Here is an 18,967-nt window from a genome sequence, read left to right as displayed (position 1 = left end):
AATTCTTTACATCTTTTTCGTCTTTGATCTTGAATGTTTGTATCTTCTTAGTCGTTAGATTTACTTGGGTGTAGTCATCATAATGCAACTACACTTCTCTACACTAACTCCTGTGAAAAACTCTAGCTAACTTGGGCGTCAGAGGGTTTTTTGCAGGTACCCCCTAAAACATTGTTCACCTGGAGAGAAAGGCAGCGAAGCGATAAGAAGTTTAATCGTCATCATATTTGTGTTTGATAGGTAAAAATATTTTACTTAACAAACATTGGGTTGAATTATGAGAAGGATATATAATATGAGTTTCAGTATGTTAGAAAACTATATAACTAGGGAGGGTGTACTCCTTATCTTAATTTTGTTGAGTTCCGTAAGGTGTTCGAATACCTTCCCCTTTTGGTAAAGAAAGAGTTTGAACATATCCTTATAAAACCTAGAAACCTGATGACAGAAATTATTTAAGTTATATTGGAAAGTTGGCAAAAGGCTATAAATACTCTTTTTCTTAGTTTTCGAATGTGGTAAGGGTTTTTTTTCTCTTGTAACTCAATTTTTAGATTTTTTTTTTAGTTTCATAAACATTTAATCAACTTTAATTATGAATACTTATGTTTTTAAATAAGAGTTACATCGTCATATTTGTACATGTTGACATGAACTCCATGTTAGGGAATGTACATCCATTAAAAACATTAAAGTGTCAGTTGTAAGATATATGGAAAAACTAACTTCAATTATAGTGAAATGATTTAGAAGGAAATCCAGATTATAAAAGAGTAAACGCAAAGCATGTGGATTAAAGGTGGATGGATTGAAATTTTTTTTGCACCGTCATGCTAAGAAAATGAATGAAAACTTGGAAACAAGATACAGGGTGTTTGTATTTGGAAAATTCTGAGAAGCTCAACGTTTGTTTATGTTGCGGAAAATAGGCTAATATATATTTTTAAATGATAACTTAGTGACATTACTTGGTTTTTTCAGATCCTTAGAAGATTTAGTGCAAGCAACAATATATGACTGGGTATCCAATTTTATAAGAACTTTACATAACCATCGGTCAATGTTCGACGTGTATCGAGGTAAAAACCAATTTTTTCTAATCATTTATTTATTTATTATTTTGACATGAAAAATGTACTAACCCAACAATGTTATTATTTTAAGTATTGGTGGGTATACTTAATTTCATATTTGTGAATCTTATCTTCACATCGCCAAAGCTATTTTTTCAAGTCATATAAAAGTATAATGCCAATAAACAAAAGATCAGATCGGAGAAAGTCAACATATTTCCGTTGTTCAGAGGATTCAATAGTTGTATAAAAAAAGTAAGAACATTGTATACATACCATATAAATCAATTCTCGTTCGAAGATGTGGAAGCCCAAGAGAATACTAGAGCTAATACTTAATAGGAATGTTTTATATAGTCTTATTTCTGAAAGGGGTTTGCTATTATGGAGAAAGGCTACTTCTTCTCGAAAAGGGTGAAATCCATCTACCCTTATCCAAGTGGAGAGATTCCTCGAGATGACTATGAGGAAATGGAAAGGGATAGTCCACATTGGAAACAAGCTGAAGATTTGGTCCAAGAGCCTTGTGATTAAGTGATTAACTTTATTGGATGCACACTTTTTACAAGGCCAATATTTTTATGCAACGAGAAAAATTGGGATGACGGATTTTCATTGCAAGTAAGAACAACTAAGATACGTATTAATTAAAAGATGTCAACTACATAATGAGGTATTATGGATATAATTCTTTTACTTAAAGAACAAAATTGAAATCTGATAGAAAACTAAAACCATCACTCGAATAATTGTAAATGAATATCTCCCAAATCATATAAATGCAATAATGTATTTGTATTTTACAAATATAAATATAATAAGTGACTTATAAACCATTACTTGATTCCATAAGCTTTAATCTACGAATTTATATTTTTTCATGTGCACCCCTCCTCTGAATACTGAAAACTGAAGTGGGAACAAGTAAGCACATCATCCCAAAAAAGGCGCTCATTGGATACCTTTAAAACATTCAGGAAATCACTAACATACTTCACAGTTCTACGAAAGAAAATGATTACACATTTTTTACTCACAGCACAAAGTAGAAGATATATTACTCCAACTTACCTCCCCAGATTTTTGGTTCATTACAATATCTATAAAAGATCCACTACCTGATGGATCTACGGAGATGAAGTACACCAACCTAAACATATGTTATTTTAATCTTGTCTCACTCAACGGAGAAAAAGATGCTAGGAATAACTCCAGTCTCAAACGATAGCATGAATCCAGGTACCATATTATATTTTCGTGGAATGCTTAGGACTCATAAATTCCGATGCCACCATCTAAGTCTAGAATATATAAAAAGGTTTGATTACTATGACTCGACCCTGCAGAAAAGGTTCACAATTAGCTCAATCATTATTCATGGAATCAGAATCTCCAAGTAATGACCATATCCTTTCATGAATCTAGAATTTCTTTCTAAGTCGATATCATAGTAACCCAATCATACTACTAACACTGAAAAATTAAGCATAATATGCATACGACCAATCTCCCCATATAAATATACTATTGCGGCCTCGGCCCCCAGACACCCGGTGATACCCTGATGTGGCCCGCAAGTACCCCAAGATATAGGAAACCTTACCCTATAATTTGAAACCTTACCCTATAATTTGAAATCTAAGATATAGGAAACCTTACCCTATAATTTGAAAATATAAAATAGTAATACACGGAAAATACCGTGATATCATTGCGTGACCTACCGCACTTATAAACGCTTAACGATGATCTGTGGAAAGCACAGGCACTCCTCGCAGGGAGACAAGACAATGCATATAAGAAACATGCCCAATTATTACACACAAACATGCTCACAGATAAACAATGATACATGTTGCTCAAAAATTAAAGAAAGCTTAATGATTACGAGAAGGTTACTAGAGTTCCTACCTGTTTTGGAGGAAAACCACTCCAAGTTTAAGACTCCCAATCAACAATTTTCTATCCCTAGTCATCATCATCATCATCGTCATCATCTTGAATGTGTAATTACCATCTAAATCAACATGAAAATGACACATAAATGATTTTTTCAGAATCCCAATCGACATCCTTTGCTTTATCATGATCATCGTTATAGAACTCCCTTATCTTTTCCTTTATCAAGTTTCCATCGATTGTTCTATGTCCAAATCGGTTATCGGAAGGGTAACACCAATGATCAAAGTCCAGGTCAACATAGTTATATATTACTAGTGGAAAAAATTCGCTTTAATGACAAAATAGGTGACATCTAAATGCCGGAACACACAGATAGCATATTGATAGACGCATTTATGTGTCTATTTTGTTCTCAATTTTCTATATTGTTAGACTCGATTAAGTACTTATTGTGTTATTTTTTGTTCTTGTAGGAAATTTTAGAGGAATAAGCCCTTGCGGTGAAATGGGCTCAAAAAGCAGTGTTTTACACCCCGGAGAAAATTACTAAAGGCACCCCAGAAATGCACCGAAAGCGTCCCAGAAATGTCCCGGAGGAACCCAGAAAAAAATACTATTTCCACCCCAATTGCTAAAGGGACACCCGTACAGGATTAGGGGGAGGACATTTTCTTCTCAAAATTCAAATTCTGCTTTTGGCGGGAAATTTTCTTCACACTCTGGTAGATTTTCCAATCAATTTTTGGAGGTGTTAGACAGAGATTAAATGGCTGAAACTTTGTGGAAAGTTGTGATATGTCATAACATAGCTGGCATGGGTGTTTTGATCGATCAAATTTGGATGAAAAACGTGGTTTAATCCACGAGTTGAAAACAAGGTTAAACACGTGTCAACGTGATTTGGAGAAGATTTTTAGCGTGTACGGAACGTGCTTAGCTGACTCAATCGATTATATGGAGCGTGAAGAAGGTTTATAAGGAAAGAAATACAGCTGCATGCGTGTGGAAGATCAAAAAAATGAAAATTTTGGACGTGGAAAATATTTTTAATACATGAAGATTATTTGGGAGATATGGACGGATTAAATGAGGATTAAAAGTATAAATAGATGGCTATTGGTACAAGGGAGGGGTGTCGAGAGTAGGCCTGTCAATGGAAGAATATCCGTCGGATATTTAGGAATCCGATATCCGACATGTTAAGCACTACCGGATATTCGATATCCGATAATATCCTATAGGATATCAAAATTAGATATCGATTCCGATAGGCTAAGCTGTCGGATATCCGATAAATATTCGATAGTATCCGGTTATAACAAAAAAGCTTAAAAATCCTTGTAAAACATTTTCATAATTGACATTTATGGGATATTTATCCGACAATATCCGATAATATCCGATACTAGACTCGAAATTAGGATAAATTATAAATAAGTTCCTATACTATCGGATATCGGATATTAACATTTCGGATGGGGTCTAATCCGTTTTCGATATGTTAAGGAAGAAATATCCGATAAAATATCCGATTAGATATCCGATATCCGATAAAACGGATAAAATGCTATAGGATCTCGAATACTCGGACGGATACCGGATATCGGACAAATATTGACAGGCCTAGTCGAGAGTCTGGGGGCTTGAGGAGAGCGCAGGAAGCAGAAATCACGAGTTTCTGCTGCTGCTGCCATTGATGAAGGTGAAGAACACGAAGAACATACTGCCGAAGACCGTCGTTTATTAAAATTGACAGCGATAGTGGAAGCGGGTGAAGTATTTCAAAATACTACTGCATTTCATATCTATCGTTCTTTGTAACGGTGTTCTGTAACGTTTATAAGCGTTGCAAACACACGATTTTCACCATTTTCTCTCCATTTCATCATTATAAACCATTTTTGAGCCATAATAAATTATTTTGAGAGCATTTTTACTATGATGAGCTAAAACCCAACACTGGGACAACGGAGAAGGCCAAACTTCATACTTGGGGTAATTTCATTTAATTTTTTTTATGACTTTTGCATTAAAAATTAATTGAAATATGATTTGATTAAATTGGTTGTTATTTGATTAGATGGGTCATGCTTAGCTTAGGTGATTTGATGTTCCATGCTAAACATTTACAATCAATGTTTTGATAATCTACTTTGGCAAAATAAGAGTCCATATAATTTATGTTCAGAGCGATTATTGTCGAGAATAAATCATTGAGCCCTATGTTAAGAAGATTGGCCGAATCATTAGTCTCAGTACTCTCTCACCATTGTTAATATTTTTTTGTATATATTTATTTTCTATTAAGTTTAAAAAATTATCCTTCACAAGTCCGAGAGTTTGAACCTCATTACTACAACCCCGGAAAATCATTAATCAAATATAAGATAAATCCTTTCATGTTTCGGCACGATCTTAACATAGACAAAAAAAGGATTAATACTAGAAACGACTAGTATTAATACCTTGCCCGATGATCATAGACAAAAAAGGATTTGTGATCATGCATACTACATTTGTGTATTAATCCATCAAATTGCGGACATGATCTCCATATATAGGGGTGAGCAATTGGCCCGCAATCCGAAGGTTTAACTTGAAACTTGAACCAACTGTACTTTTTATGGATGGGGGCCAAGACCGTTCGCTAATGAATTGGATGCGGATGAGATATTTGAAATCCGACGGATTACAGATTGGGCTCGGATGCAACCTTAAGAATCCGTTTGAACATCCATACCCGTTAGATTAAGGGCATTTATATTTTTTTAAAAAAAATACATATGTAGTTTAGGAATTCTCAAGGAGTTTGCTTGGAGTGTTGTCCATGGCACAATCTATATTTATATACATATGTAATGTGTAGGCTCTATAAGAAGTATCTATGTTGGCTTTATTTCTTCAACATAAATTTTAAATAAATGGCTTTACTTTTTCATTGTAAATTTTTAACTAAAGCAAATCCATTGGGTTATCCGTACCCAATGCGTTTATCTGTGCAACATCAATTGGATGTTGGACTGGATGTCGATACCAAATTTGAAATTGATACCTGTTCACTACAACCAATTCATTATCGATTTCAAATTTGGTATTGACATCCAATCCTTCGCACCCATTCCTTTTAATTTGTTTTTTGCGCCTGAAATCGATTAGAAATCATCAAAAACCATTGAAAATGGTAGTTACAGTAAACATTTCGGCTAGGAGAATTTTAAAAACCCTATATTTTTTATAACCAAACTTTTAATATGAAGAACACTTCGACAAATTGGATTTTTTTTTAGGTAACCGAACTAGATAATTCGGTTAGCTCGCAAAACAAAACCCTAAATATTCCTAACCGAACTTCATCTTTAGTCTGGGAAATTTGAGTTCGGTGTAGTCGATACATTATATAGGTAACCGAACTTTGGTATAGCATAGTTCGGTTAGCTCGCAAAACAAAACCCTATATATTCCTAACCGAACTTCTTCTTTAGTATGGGAAATTTGAGTTCGTTGTAGTCGATCAATTATACCGAACTTTGGTATAGCATAGTTTGGTTAGCTCGCAAAATAACACCCTAGATATTCCTAACCGAACTTGTTCTTTAGAATGGGATATTTGAGTTCGGTTTAATCGATAAATTATATAGGTAACCGAACGTTGTTATTGCATAGTTCGGTTAGCTCGCAATTTATAATTGTTCGGTTAGCTCGCAATTTATAATTGGTAATCGAACTATGGTATGTTAACACCAAAAATGTAGTTCGGTTACTTCGCAACTCATGATAGATAATATAACTGTTAGTTCGGTTATTTCACAACTCATGTAAGCTTGCCGAACTTTAATCTGTTTACAACTTGTGTTTGATTTAGTCCCATGTTATTGATTTATTTGATAAGAAAATATTATGTTTCGCTAATATTGTGGTTTTCATTCATTAGGAAGAAAGGAAAGAGATCTAATCTCCATCTAGATGAAGATTTGAAAACTCCCATTCCTCGTGGTAGAATACATTTGGATTTCCGAAACTGTGGTACTAAAAATGCTAAACATGGAGGGGATCGTTACAGGAAGTGAACCAAGAGGATGTTAGTAATGTAATTCAAGATGTTGAAGAAGAGCAAGGAAATGAAGCCACTAGAAATGAAGAGGTTGAAGAACAAGTTGAAGATGTAGAAGAATAGCAGTTGGAAGAAGAAGGACAAGAGGAAGGGGAAGAAGAAGAAGGGGATGCAGATAAGGGAGAGGAGGGAGAGGAGGGAGATGAGGAAGAGGAAGAAGATGAGGAAGAGATACAAGATCTAGAAATTGTTCCCGTTGAAGAGAAAAGGAAGCCGAATCCTCCGGGTCCTAGATATTCACACATTCCCCTTGATGATTTGTGTTTTTCACCAGTGAGCCCAACTTATGGTACTCCAATTGATGGAGGGGAAACATTGTTTGGCTACAAACACTTATGGGATGCGAAGATCTATGCGAAAAATGTATTCTTAAGTTCAATCTTAACTAGTAAAACAAGTTTAAGAAGTTGTGGACATATGTTTCGTTAAGTATTAATAGTGTGATGTTATTTTTTTATAGGATCATAATGATGCAATTCGTCTTATTGGTCATCAAAAGGCTTCCAAATGGGATATTTCGAATGAGTGTCCAGAGTTGCAGGAAAAGGTTAAAGAATGCGTGTTATGGAGAGCCCTTGAGTTGGCACATAAGGACTTTGACATTGTTGCCGTTTCTGCATTTCTAGAGAGGCATTATCCGGAGAGATATACCATGCATCTTCCATTTGGAGAGATGGCAATTACTCCTGATGATTTCATGAGAATCACCGGCCTACAAGTGGAAGGTAAATGTCTTCAGAAGGCTACAACCAATTGATGAGTTATGAAGCTGTTGAGGCATTGACTCTAAAGTGTCTAGGTTGGGATCCAAGAAAGGCCCAATGTGAGTTTAGACGTTCCGTGAAGGAACCTAAACGTGGAGATGAGTATAATCCAAAGGAAGAAAATGGAGCTTCGAAGAAGATGGTGAAGAAATTCAAGCTGGTAAGGTTGAAGGAAGCATTTGTGGATACAGCTAAGAAGACAAAGAGAGGACTGTTGATGATGGACGAGGAGAATCTTAAGCACCATGTCACTGCTTATTGGTTATATCAGCTAGGAACTGTTATTTTCCCCGACATTTCTGGAAATAGGGTGGATACACATTATCTACAGATTTTGGAGAATCTCGATGAGATTAACAACTACTCATGGGCCACCGGGGTGCTTGCATTTGTGTTAGGAGAGATGGCTAAAAGGTCGAGGATTAAGACAACTCAAATTGGAGGTTACTTAACTCTTATTCAGGTGACCTTCTACATTGTTACTTAACTCTTATTCGTTAAGATTTTATGTTTCCAATTCAATTTCATCTATGTGTTCAATATTTTTGTTTTTTTCGCATAGGTTTGGATCTACGAAAATGGGTGTTTTTGAATGCACAAAAGAAGTCTAAAAAAGAGCAGTTGGCTTCGTTGAGGGAGAAATTGGATAATTTGACGGTGAACGATGTGGTGTTTCACCAATACACGGTACCCGATGATGAAAAGGTACCTGAAGACGAAATGCAAGGTTACTCAATCGTCTCGGGTTACTATGGACCAATTTGGTATCCTAACGGGTACGCAATCTATAATCCAAGGGGAGTACTAAGACAACTTTCTTGTTTCCAAATTGATCCAGACGTGGATAAAGAAAATTTCGAGTTGCAGGTTCGAGGAACAAAGAACACTGAGAACTATTTTATCCCAAAATACAAACCAACTCCTACGGTAGAACATTGGAATGATTTAATGAAATACTACATACCTAGAGTTGATTTTGTTCCTTGTGGTGAAGATGTAAATGCATGTGAAGAAGATTACCTGGAGTGGTATCGAGATATTAGTCATCCTTTTGTGATTAATAAAGAACAACAAGCTCGCACTGATAAGGCGAAGGCAAAGGACATGGAGGCTAAGAGAGCTCGCCTATTTGTGGAGAAGAATCCGTTCGGTTATGGGATAATGTGGTAAGAAAATTTCTTCTCTTTATACTTTAAGTTGTTACAAAGTATAGAAAATATATTTACTTGTGGTTAAAATTTGAATCAGGTGAAGAAGGGTAAGAAATTGTTGAAGAAATGGATGACTACAATCCACAGTGGAGAGTCGATGTCGGCAGAGGAACAAACCGTGTTCCATGGCCAGTGATAGGAACTTATATCTCAAAGAATGGTGGAGGAGAGTCGGTCTAAGCAATTGAAGAGAGATCGACAACAAGGAAAAGGTTCAAGCTGTGACGCTCGTGAAGGAGATGGATCCGGTGGAGGAGTTCAATCCCCAACTGATGAGGGAGTTCAACACAACACTCGTGGTAAAAGAGTTCGTCGTAATGGTCGTTGAATCCCTTCTTTTCTTTTATTTTCATTTGGTTGTAGTTTCAAAAAACATCTTAGTTATGGATTTTGTGTGTTTTGAACAATTAGTTAGGGAGTTTGGTATATACAACACTTTTGTATTTATTTAAATTGAGTTTGTGTTTCAATTTTATATTTGGTTCATAATTAGCGTGCAACATTATCTTGAATGAAAAGGCTAAAGGGAAGAGTTCGTCTAGCCAGAAATTCAAAGCAGAAAACCGAACAACTAGTTCGGCAACCTGCAATCGATTACCAGGAAAACGAAACCTAGTTCGGCGACCTGGAACTTTTGACCAGGTCACCGAACAATAAGTTCGGCAACATGTGAAATATGACCGGGGCACCAAACCCTTAGTTCGGTGACATCAAAATTCTCAGGTTGCCGAACTACTCTCTATACATACAATGGAAGGTTAAGGAGATTAGTTCAGTTACCTGGAAATTTTATGAGGTCAAAGAACACTTACTTCGGTTAGCTCGCAAAGTATAGATACCTTGCTGAACTACTCTCTGTAGACTCAAATTTTGCTTTGTCCACAAGTTGAAAGATTCATTCTCTTCATTAATAAATCACAAAAATGCAGTGTTAAGTGTTATTTAAAGTGGTTTGTGTATTACTTATATGTTTAGTTTAGGTTTGTTAAGCTCGGCAACCTCGTAAAATTACTCTGGTAGCCGAACTGCTCTCTGTGAACTCTAAAAAATCTCAAAATTAACTCAATAAATAATACCACACTTCAAAAAACGTAATGTATAATTCATGAGCATACTCAATATCATTACATGTCTAATTTAATCTTACTAGATAACAATAGGACTTTTTTGTACTTCCTATTTGTCTTTCCTTTATAAAAATAACCCTTCCTCTTGTGGCTTTTCTCGATATCACCTCTTCTCTCACAAACCATTTCATATCGTGTTTTGCTTTCCCATTCAAAACTAATATGCACATGTCTTTCTGTGCATGTTGTCTAGCACAACTCTTTGCCTCTACCGGGTTTTTGAATACCAAATCATTCATGTAGTGATGGGATGTGTCATCGACAAAATATCAACTGGGGAAGGTTGATTTTCCATTGATATTGGATCACATGCAGCCTACAAGAAATAGCACAACGTCAAAGCCAACCACAAACAAGAAACAAAGAGTAGTTCGGCAATGTAATAATATTATCGATCATGCCGAACAACATATTCGGTAATCTTTTCTCTAGAAAATATTTTGCGACCTTGCCGAACTATGCTTGACTAATTTTCTCCTTATAAGTTCGGCAAACAGGGTAGAACACACGACTTAATCGAACTCCTCTTTTCGGTTACCTAAGCTTATATACGATCTAGCCGAACTATTATCTGTATACTCTGTAACAAATAGTTCGGCAACGTTTTCTGGAAATACATAACCGAACTCTAAAAAACCTCCATTAAAATATAATTCGGTTACCTTCATCTTCTTAATGAAGTAACAGAACGTTACATACAGAACAGTTCAGTTACTTCGCAAGGCAGGTTGGGTAACCGAACCACTTTGACCTAGTCGAAATTTCTTCCTAAAATTTTCGATTTTGCCATTTTTTTTTGCACAATTCAAGCTACATTAACTAAATTTGAGCCATACCTGAGTACCCATAACTTAATCTTCTGGTTGTGGTTGATAAAACCCATCATTTGGTTCGTCACATTGAGTTTGGGGAAGAATGCATTCATCATCTAAAAAATAAATCATATCCGGATCTTTATGAAGATTGACAAATACATTAGGAGATGTATGAAGTTTTGATTCAGATGAGGAGCTATCATCACATGAATCACTCAAATCATATTTTGAAAACTCAAAATAAGATTTTTTGGGTTCACCATCTTTTTGTTCATCTTTTCTTCTTCTTTCTCTCAATAATTCTGATTCTAACAAACCTATCATATTATTAACTCACTAATCACTAGACTAACTATTACACTAACACTAAAAAATCATTACACTAACACTAATTTAATTACCAAGGGCTTTCTTTGGTAATAATAAAAAATTAGGATAAGGGGTGACCCAGTTTACTTCCACTATCCACCCATAGTAATCCCCCACAAAAAGGGAGTAGTCCCCAAAAATGCGTTCTTGATAAAACTAGTACGCCCCTAGCTGGTGTTGGGACCTTAAAAGATGTAATTAAGCAAAGCCCAAAGCAATTTGGTGCTAATGGGCAGAGATTGTAGGGCCGAACTTACACGTCATATAAATGGGCGAATTATGAACAACAATCCCGGCTGCTTTGATAAATTTCCAAGTCGATACAGGGATGGATGCAAATAGGTATTTCAAAGTCAAAGGTCAAGTTTCAAGAGTCATTGTAATTGTGTAGAATATGAAAGGGTAGAGATGGTTTTTCAACAAGAAAACTTCTAGATATTTAACGATAGACTCCTCCTCCTTCCTTTCTACCATCTGTAATTTTAGATCTGAATCAAAGAGAAATTTGAGAGCAGACAATGGCTCCCAACAGAGAGAGAGAAGAGAAAGGTGAAAAGCGCTTGTCCAAAAAAGAGCTTGAGAAAAAGCAAGAACGTGAGATGAAGAAAGCAACGAAGAAAGGTACTGGTGATTTCTGGATTTGTAAGAAGGGGGTTTGCAACAAGGGACTGGATATGGGAAAGATCTACTTCTCACGGGAAGAATTTGAAGCTCACAAGATTAAGTTCAATCACTAAGATGTGAGTTGTAGTGAGTTTTATGGGGTTTTAGGTTTTTATCTAGTTATCTTTTGCGTAGGGCTTTTGAATCTTTATCTAGCTTATCTAAAATGTTTTGATAATTTTCTTATCATTTTATTTACTGTTCTTAGATCCACTATTCAATATTCAGTGTTAGTCATCTGACTGATGAATATTTTGAATTTTAGATCTTATGCATCAATGGTATGGTATGGGTGAATTAGAATTTTAGATCTTATGCAACAACTTTATCTTATGGGTGAATATTTTTGTGTCAGATCTAATGAAAAAAGTGAATCTTCATAATACTGGTTAATTGAAGAAGAAGAAGAAAAACTAATATTAATTTAAAAAATGAACGAATTAAATAATTGAAGCTATGATATTAATTTTTCCATATCCGGCCGACGTGACGTTTCCCCACATCCGGTCACCTGACTTGTAACAATTATGAAATCGATTTATAGAACATCACATTTCTATGGTCATATGAATCACAAAGTCCATTTATCTTTCTTCTCAACTATATTCTTTTAGATCTATAACCCAGTTTTAGTAAATCGCAAAACTTTCCAGCTGCAAATTCAATTGGCCTGTCGTATGTTGTATGGGTGCTAGGATCCTACACTCCATTACTATAGTAGATCTTTGACAATGCATATCACTTACGGTAATGAACCAGCATAAGAAGAGTTCCGTGACAACCCATATCAAGAACCAGCAAGAATTCCTTGCATACAAAATAGAATTAATCGTAGTAGTAATACCTTGCTGAGTTTCAGGCTCTTGTAAACAACTTGTCGTGCCACTCGATCACAAAGATGGATTTACCCTACACCATGAAAAACCAAAAAAAAAAAAGAGAAAAAACATTAAAATCAAAAAGGTAATAGAACAAAGACTTGGACACTAGAAAAATCACGGGTTTGTTAATTACAAGTATCCTACATTCAGCGCCAACCGGGTAAATGATTTTTAACAAACCATCTTAATTTCAGATCAATGATTTTTAACAAACTAGAAATTTTGTTAATTACAAGTATCCTACATTTAGCGCCAACCGGGTCAATGATTTTCAACAAACCATCTTAATTTCAGATCAATGATTTTTAACAAACTAGAAATTCAACACCCAGAATTTACCATAATTGAAAAGAGAGAATAGCTTTTATGTTTTGCAACCAGTAAAAGCCACATCCATGCCTTACCTTGACTTCCTGGTATATTCAGTAGCGGCTAAGACGTTGAGAAATGACTATTCTGACGTTCATGAAATTGGTTCAATCTAAGGAAAAAGAAATAAAAAAGAAACATCAATACCAAAGAAAATCAAAGCAAACAAAAAAAACCTACAAAGACTTGGTAACTATTTAATCAATGTTTTTATTCATTCCAATGAAGCGTACAGAGGTTATCGCTGAGATCTGCACTAACAGGGGGTCCGTCCGGCCACACGACTCATCGAAAAGAGATACAAAACCACCTTCGTTTTCGATTCTAATTGAAAAACAATGGTTCTTTTAACAAACGAAAAATTCAACACCTAGATTCATCCATATTAAAAACGGAGAATACCATTTATACAGGTGCACACTGCACCACCATCCTTGCCACAGACTCATCACCACCATCGCCTAGTAAAGCGTTCATATACATTTCATCCGAAAATGCCAAATTACATAGACGACGCTTTGTATCCTATCCTAGTAGTTTTAAATTCTGTGACTCAAATAAGTAGTAAAATCACATCAATACCTTGGCTTCCTGATATAATTTTCTCCCCCAAATCAACGTCAGCACCAATGTTAAAGAGTGACTCTACTCTGTGAACCCTCATGATACCGGTTCATTGACTTCAAAAATCCAATCTACAACATAAAACACACACTATTATCAAAGATGAACGAAACTTGGACATGATTTAATCAGTGTTTAGTTATCTCCAAGAAACCGACTGACGTTCGCCGAGATCTTGACCAACAGAGACTTCGAACGGCCGTGACCGCCACGCCATAATACCCGCGACACAAACAAGCTGTAAAATAAAAACTTAGTGAGTAACAATACCTTAACTTCCTGGTACAACTTCTTTTTCTTCCACGCCCATAGCTGCTCCCATGTAGAAAAGTGAATCTCAAGAGCCTCATGATATTGATTCCTTGAATCAAACAAAAAAAAACTATACACAAAGATATAAAGATGAAGAATGAATTAAACAACTAAAAATACAAAAATACTCAAACATGATATTAGTTTTTCCTTACACAGGTTGGTTGGGACTTGGGAGAAGTAAAATTGAATGATGAGCCATAAATGCAGATCTTGTGATGCTCGGTAGAAAAAGTAAAATTAGATCTTTACATCCATTTTTCTTCATTTTGGAACGTGTTATCAGGAGCGGAGCCAAGAATTGTGGGATGGAGGTGCGGAAATTTTCTATTGGGTACTAAAAAACAAAAATAGGCTTGTACATGTAATATTTTTTTTCTAATTGGACCTGAAGAAGGCTTTGTGCCAGCTGGGCAGGGGTGCTAATGCATTCCCTTGCAATGGGCTGGCTCCGCACCTGCATGTTATAATGATTTATTGATAGACTTTGCCGTTAATGGCGAACATCTTCCACAAACAAAGTGCATAGAGATACACAATGGTTTTTGATGTAGAAAATGGGATGAGAAGATGTATTACATATGAAATGTAAAAATAGAGAAGTTTTGGGATGTAAAGATTTTGGTTAGAGAAATGGATGGGGTTGGTTGAGAGTCTGAAATTAATAAAGAGTCGTTAATGTACAAAGATCTTTTGATAAATAAAGGTACAGCAATTTTTAAATAAAAATGATTTGATTACCTATATATATCTTTTAAAGTTTTCTGTAGAACTGGTACCACATGTTTAGGCAGATTAATAATGTGGCAGAAATAGGTAGAGCTAAGGGTACACTATTGTTAAGCAAGTGGTGGTCCAAATGTGAAACAGGTATAATGCAACAGAGGAATAGACGGACCCAAACAAAAGCAAACCTACAACTCCTTTGAAGCAGAGATAAATTATTCAAGAGAGGGGCTTCCGAACAGGGTCGGAGCCAGAAAATACGGGAAGGGGATGCAAAAACTTGTTATGGGTGCAACCAAAAATTTTGGGGGTCCAAAATTGCTAAAATAGGCTTAACTATAAAAAAGAAATTCTTAAAGGCCTTGAAATGGGCTTTGGAGCCAGCTGGGCAGGGGGTGCAACAACACACCCTTGCAATGGGCTGGCTCCGCCCCTGCTTCCGAACCTTGACCATGATGACTAGAGTCACTCTTTAACATGAATCAGTAGGAGCAGTAATACCTCAGGCTCTTATAAACAAGTTCTCATACCACTAAATCTTAAAGATGCATTAGGCTACGCCACCAAAACCCAAAAAGAGGAAAAAAAACATTTAGCTCAAAAGAAAATAAAACAAAAGTTTGGACTCAAGTATCCTACACAGTCATCTATTGCCGGTCTACCTCCGGCACCTACAGGGTCTATGTCCGGCCATATGACACAGAAAAATAACTACAAGACCATCTTCCTTTCAGATTCTAATTCAGAAACAATGATCTTTAACAAACTAACCCAAATATATTTATATTCAAAATGGAGAATAGCTTTTATGTATGGCACTAGTACAAGGTTCTGTAGTCATGTGCGCACAATCAAATTACAACCAAGTCACAATTCAATTCACATCCATGCCTTACCTTGCCTTCCTGGTATAACTTCGTCTCCCAAACTAGTAGCTGCTCCGATGTTTAGGAATGAGTTTTCGGAAGATCATGACATTGGTTCAACCTATCAAAAAAAATAAAAATAAAAAAGAAACATTTATATCAAAGATAACCAAATCAAACAATAAATCCTAAAAAGACTTGGTATGGATAGTGGATTTAATCAATGTTTCGCTTGTTCCAAAGAAATTGAGATCTGCACTGACAGGGGCTCCGTCAGGTCACAGGGAACATCGGAAAAGAACTACAAAACCATCTTCATTTGAAAACATTAATTTATTTGAACAAAAGAAAAATTCAACCATATTTATCCATATTACAGAGAATAGCTTTTACATATCCGACTAGTAAAGGGTTCTGTAGTCAAGTGTTCATAATTCATCCTCAATCAAACAACAAACAAGCAGTTAAATCACATCCATTCCTTACCTATGGCATCCTGATATATCTTCTTCTCCCACGCCGATGCTCAAAAGGGACTTATCCGACGCTAATGATATTGGTCGAAACTTCATAAGAAAAAAATAATAATTAAAAAAAAATATTTATACCAAAGATAAACGAATCAAACAATAAAACCTACAAAGAATTGGTAACGATATAATCAATGTTTTGTTCGTTCGAGAGAAACTTACAGTGGTCACCGCCGAGACCTGCAGCGGCAGGGAATCCGTCCGGCCACAGGGAAATCGGGAAACATCTAACACTAAGATCTATACAGCATCGCAATCATATATCTCTTTCTTATACTTTTTTTTTCCTTTCAAGAATTATTTAGATCCATAAACACGATTTGATGTAGCAGGCTCTTCCTGATGAAATCTTTGTATATTATCTAGCACATGAAACATATATGTATCTACATATTGGATGAACACAAAGATGAAGAAACCGATCAAAAAAAAATACAAAGAAGAAGAAGACAATTATAGATTCAGAACCCTAAACATGATGGTATTTCCATTGTTTCTTGATTTTATCTATAACCTCATAGTATTACTGTAAAAAAAAAGATGAACATAGAGATAAGATATTATTATTCCTAACCCTAAAGCCATCCATGGATGCAACTAAGAACATACCTAACGTATTGTTTTTATTTATTCTGGTAAGAGGTTGTTTGAAGCTTGAACCAGGAAGAAGAGAGAAGAAGATGATAAAGAAAGATGCCAAACAAAGTAGAAACCCTAGACCTAAACTTTCTCTTTCTTCAGTATTCATACGGTTACAACTATCAAAATACAATGTACCTCTTTTACGTTTCTCGAGAACAGATTTGAGTCGACCAATCTTGACTTTTTTGAAGAGGTTCCAGTTTATACTTGGCCTTTAATATGGCCTGGAATACAATGTTAACCTACCCGTTTCGGTGCGGCCAGTCAAATCAGAGTTGACTTTTGGTAATTAAGGTTTTCCTATAATAACATATATACACAAAAACAAATAAGAAGAAATATCCCTTCACACTTTTATTATCACACTATCTCTCATTTTTGCGAATAAAAATCATAAGGATTTGAAGCTAATATTTTGGGGATATGTTCCTCTTACCAAGTTATACATACTTACCAAAAATGAGCACATTCCGAAATATAAAACCTCACAATCTACCGGTTTTAATTTCGCGGCCAGAAATCCGTTGATTTTTAACGGTTCATATTCAAAGTAGTAGATGGTGGTGTTATATGTCTCGGAATACGTTCATCTTTGGTAGGTATGTATAACTTCGTAAGAGTAACATATTCCAAAATATTAACTTCAAATCGGTTACGGTTTGACTTTTATTCGCAAAAATAACGTCCAACATGTGAGATACTGTGATAATAAAAGTGTGAAGGGATCCCTCCTCAATAAATAATGAAAATAAATGTAAATATGAAAATTTACATTTACATTTTTATTTTTATTTTTCCTTTTTCATCGTTTTTCTTCCCTGTCCACTGTGTTGTTGATGGTGCCATTAACATCAAAACGCAAAGAAATCCACGCTGTTTTCTGAAAAGATGATAAGAAATGGAGATTAATGGTCTTTGTTTGTTGTCAATGATAAGGTTGAACAGATCAGGGATTGTGAGAGAAACTAAATGTTTTCAACAGATATCTGTAGAAAAATGGAGGGAGTAGTTGGGTACGGTGAAAATTAATGACGAGCCATAAATGAATGAAGATCTTGTGACGCAAAAATTACAGTGGAAAAGGTGAAATTAAAATATTTCTTGGATTCATGCACATTCCATTACTTCTGTGGGACCTACCTCTTTGGTCCACGGGCTTCGTTCTGATCTCAAGATTCATTCAACGGAAACCAGTTCTTGTTGGACTGAAACCGTTTAGCAACACATCCAATAAGTCGATCAAAATCTGAATGTAATTTCTCCGTTAATTGCCAACTTCTCCTTGTACAAAGATGTTATGCAGTGGTTTTTGTTTGAGTCGTGAAGATTTTGGTTAGAGAAATGGATGGGATGGGATTAGTTGAGTGTCTGAAATTAATAACGAGTCATTAATGCACCAACATCTTTTGATGAAAAAAATTACAGCAATCTCTCCGTATTAAGACCAATTCTTTATCCGATACGGATTTTTTTTTTTTAAGCATAAAAAGAAAATTATCCGATACGGACCAAATTTTTCTTCTTCTTTTTGCTTTCTCTTTTTTCTAAAGTTTCTCGTTTGGAAACTCCATTACCCTACTCCAGGGTAAGGGTGCACAGAAACCGAAGCGGACCGACGGACCGTCCCGTAATCGGTGGAACCGTACCTGTTTTTGTCCCGAATCGAGGAAGGGGATACAGGTACCGGTCCAATAAATAGGAACCGGGATTAGGGAGGTACAGGAACTCGGCCCTACCCATATCCCGTGCCGAACTGTACCGACTGTACCGATCATTTGTGATCGTTAGATTTGTATCTAATTTAACGGTGGTAGATATCTAGTATATATAGGAATGAAGTTAGAGTTAGAAACAGAAGTGGTTCATTTTCTTTATCCTTATTCTTCGCCGCTCTCCTGTCTTGAGTCTCCTCTAGCATCACTGTGTTCATAAGAACACACGTTAAATACCACCAGTGCATTGTGGTTAAGAATTAAGACTAT

The 18,967-nt window shown here is 35.6% G+C and overlaps 1 long non-coding RNA gene across 12 annotated transcripts; it reads right to left on the bottom strand.

Moving 5' to 3' along the window:
- Positions 1-1,840: 1,840 nt before the first annotated feature.
- LOC113329598 lies at positions 1,841-17,101 on the bottom strand. Of its 12 annotated transcripts, none has more exons than XR_003349959.1 (8): positions 16,506-16,946; positions 16,300-16,379; positions 14,180-15,934; positions 13,868-13,980; positions 13,321-13,397; positions 12,880-12,944; positions 2,985-3,090; positions 1,841-1,982 (listed from the first exon to the last, which is right to left on the bottom strand). It is a non-coding gene; the product is annotated as an uncharacterized LOC113329598 (long non-coding RNA). The 12 variants fall into 12 exon arrangements; XR_003349960.1 differs by lacking the exons at positions 1,841-1,982; positions 2,985-3,090 and adding exons at positions 9,979-10,504; positions 11,025-11,116; XR_003349957.1 differs by lacking the exon at positions 2,985-3,090.
- Positions 17,102-18,967: the final 1,866 nt, after the last annotated feature.

This window comes from Papaver somniferum, unplaced genomic scaffold (genome assembly GCF_003573695.1).
Source record: "Papaver somniferum cultivar HN1 unplaced genomic scaffold, ASM357369v1 unplaced-scaffold_117, whole genome shotgun sequence".
In the NCBI taxonomy this organism is placed as follows: domain Eukaryota; kingdom Viridiplantae; phylum Streptophyta; class Magnoliopsida; order Ranunculales; family Papaveraceae; genus Papaver; species Papaver somniferum.
The sequence above is the reverse complement of the archived record's forward strand: the minus strand, read 5'-3'. Positions and strand labels throughout refer to the sequence as shown.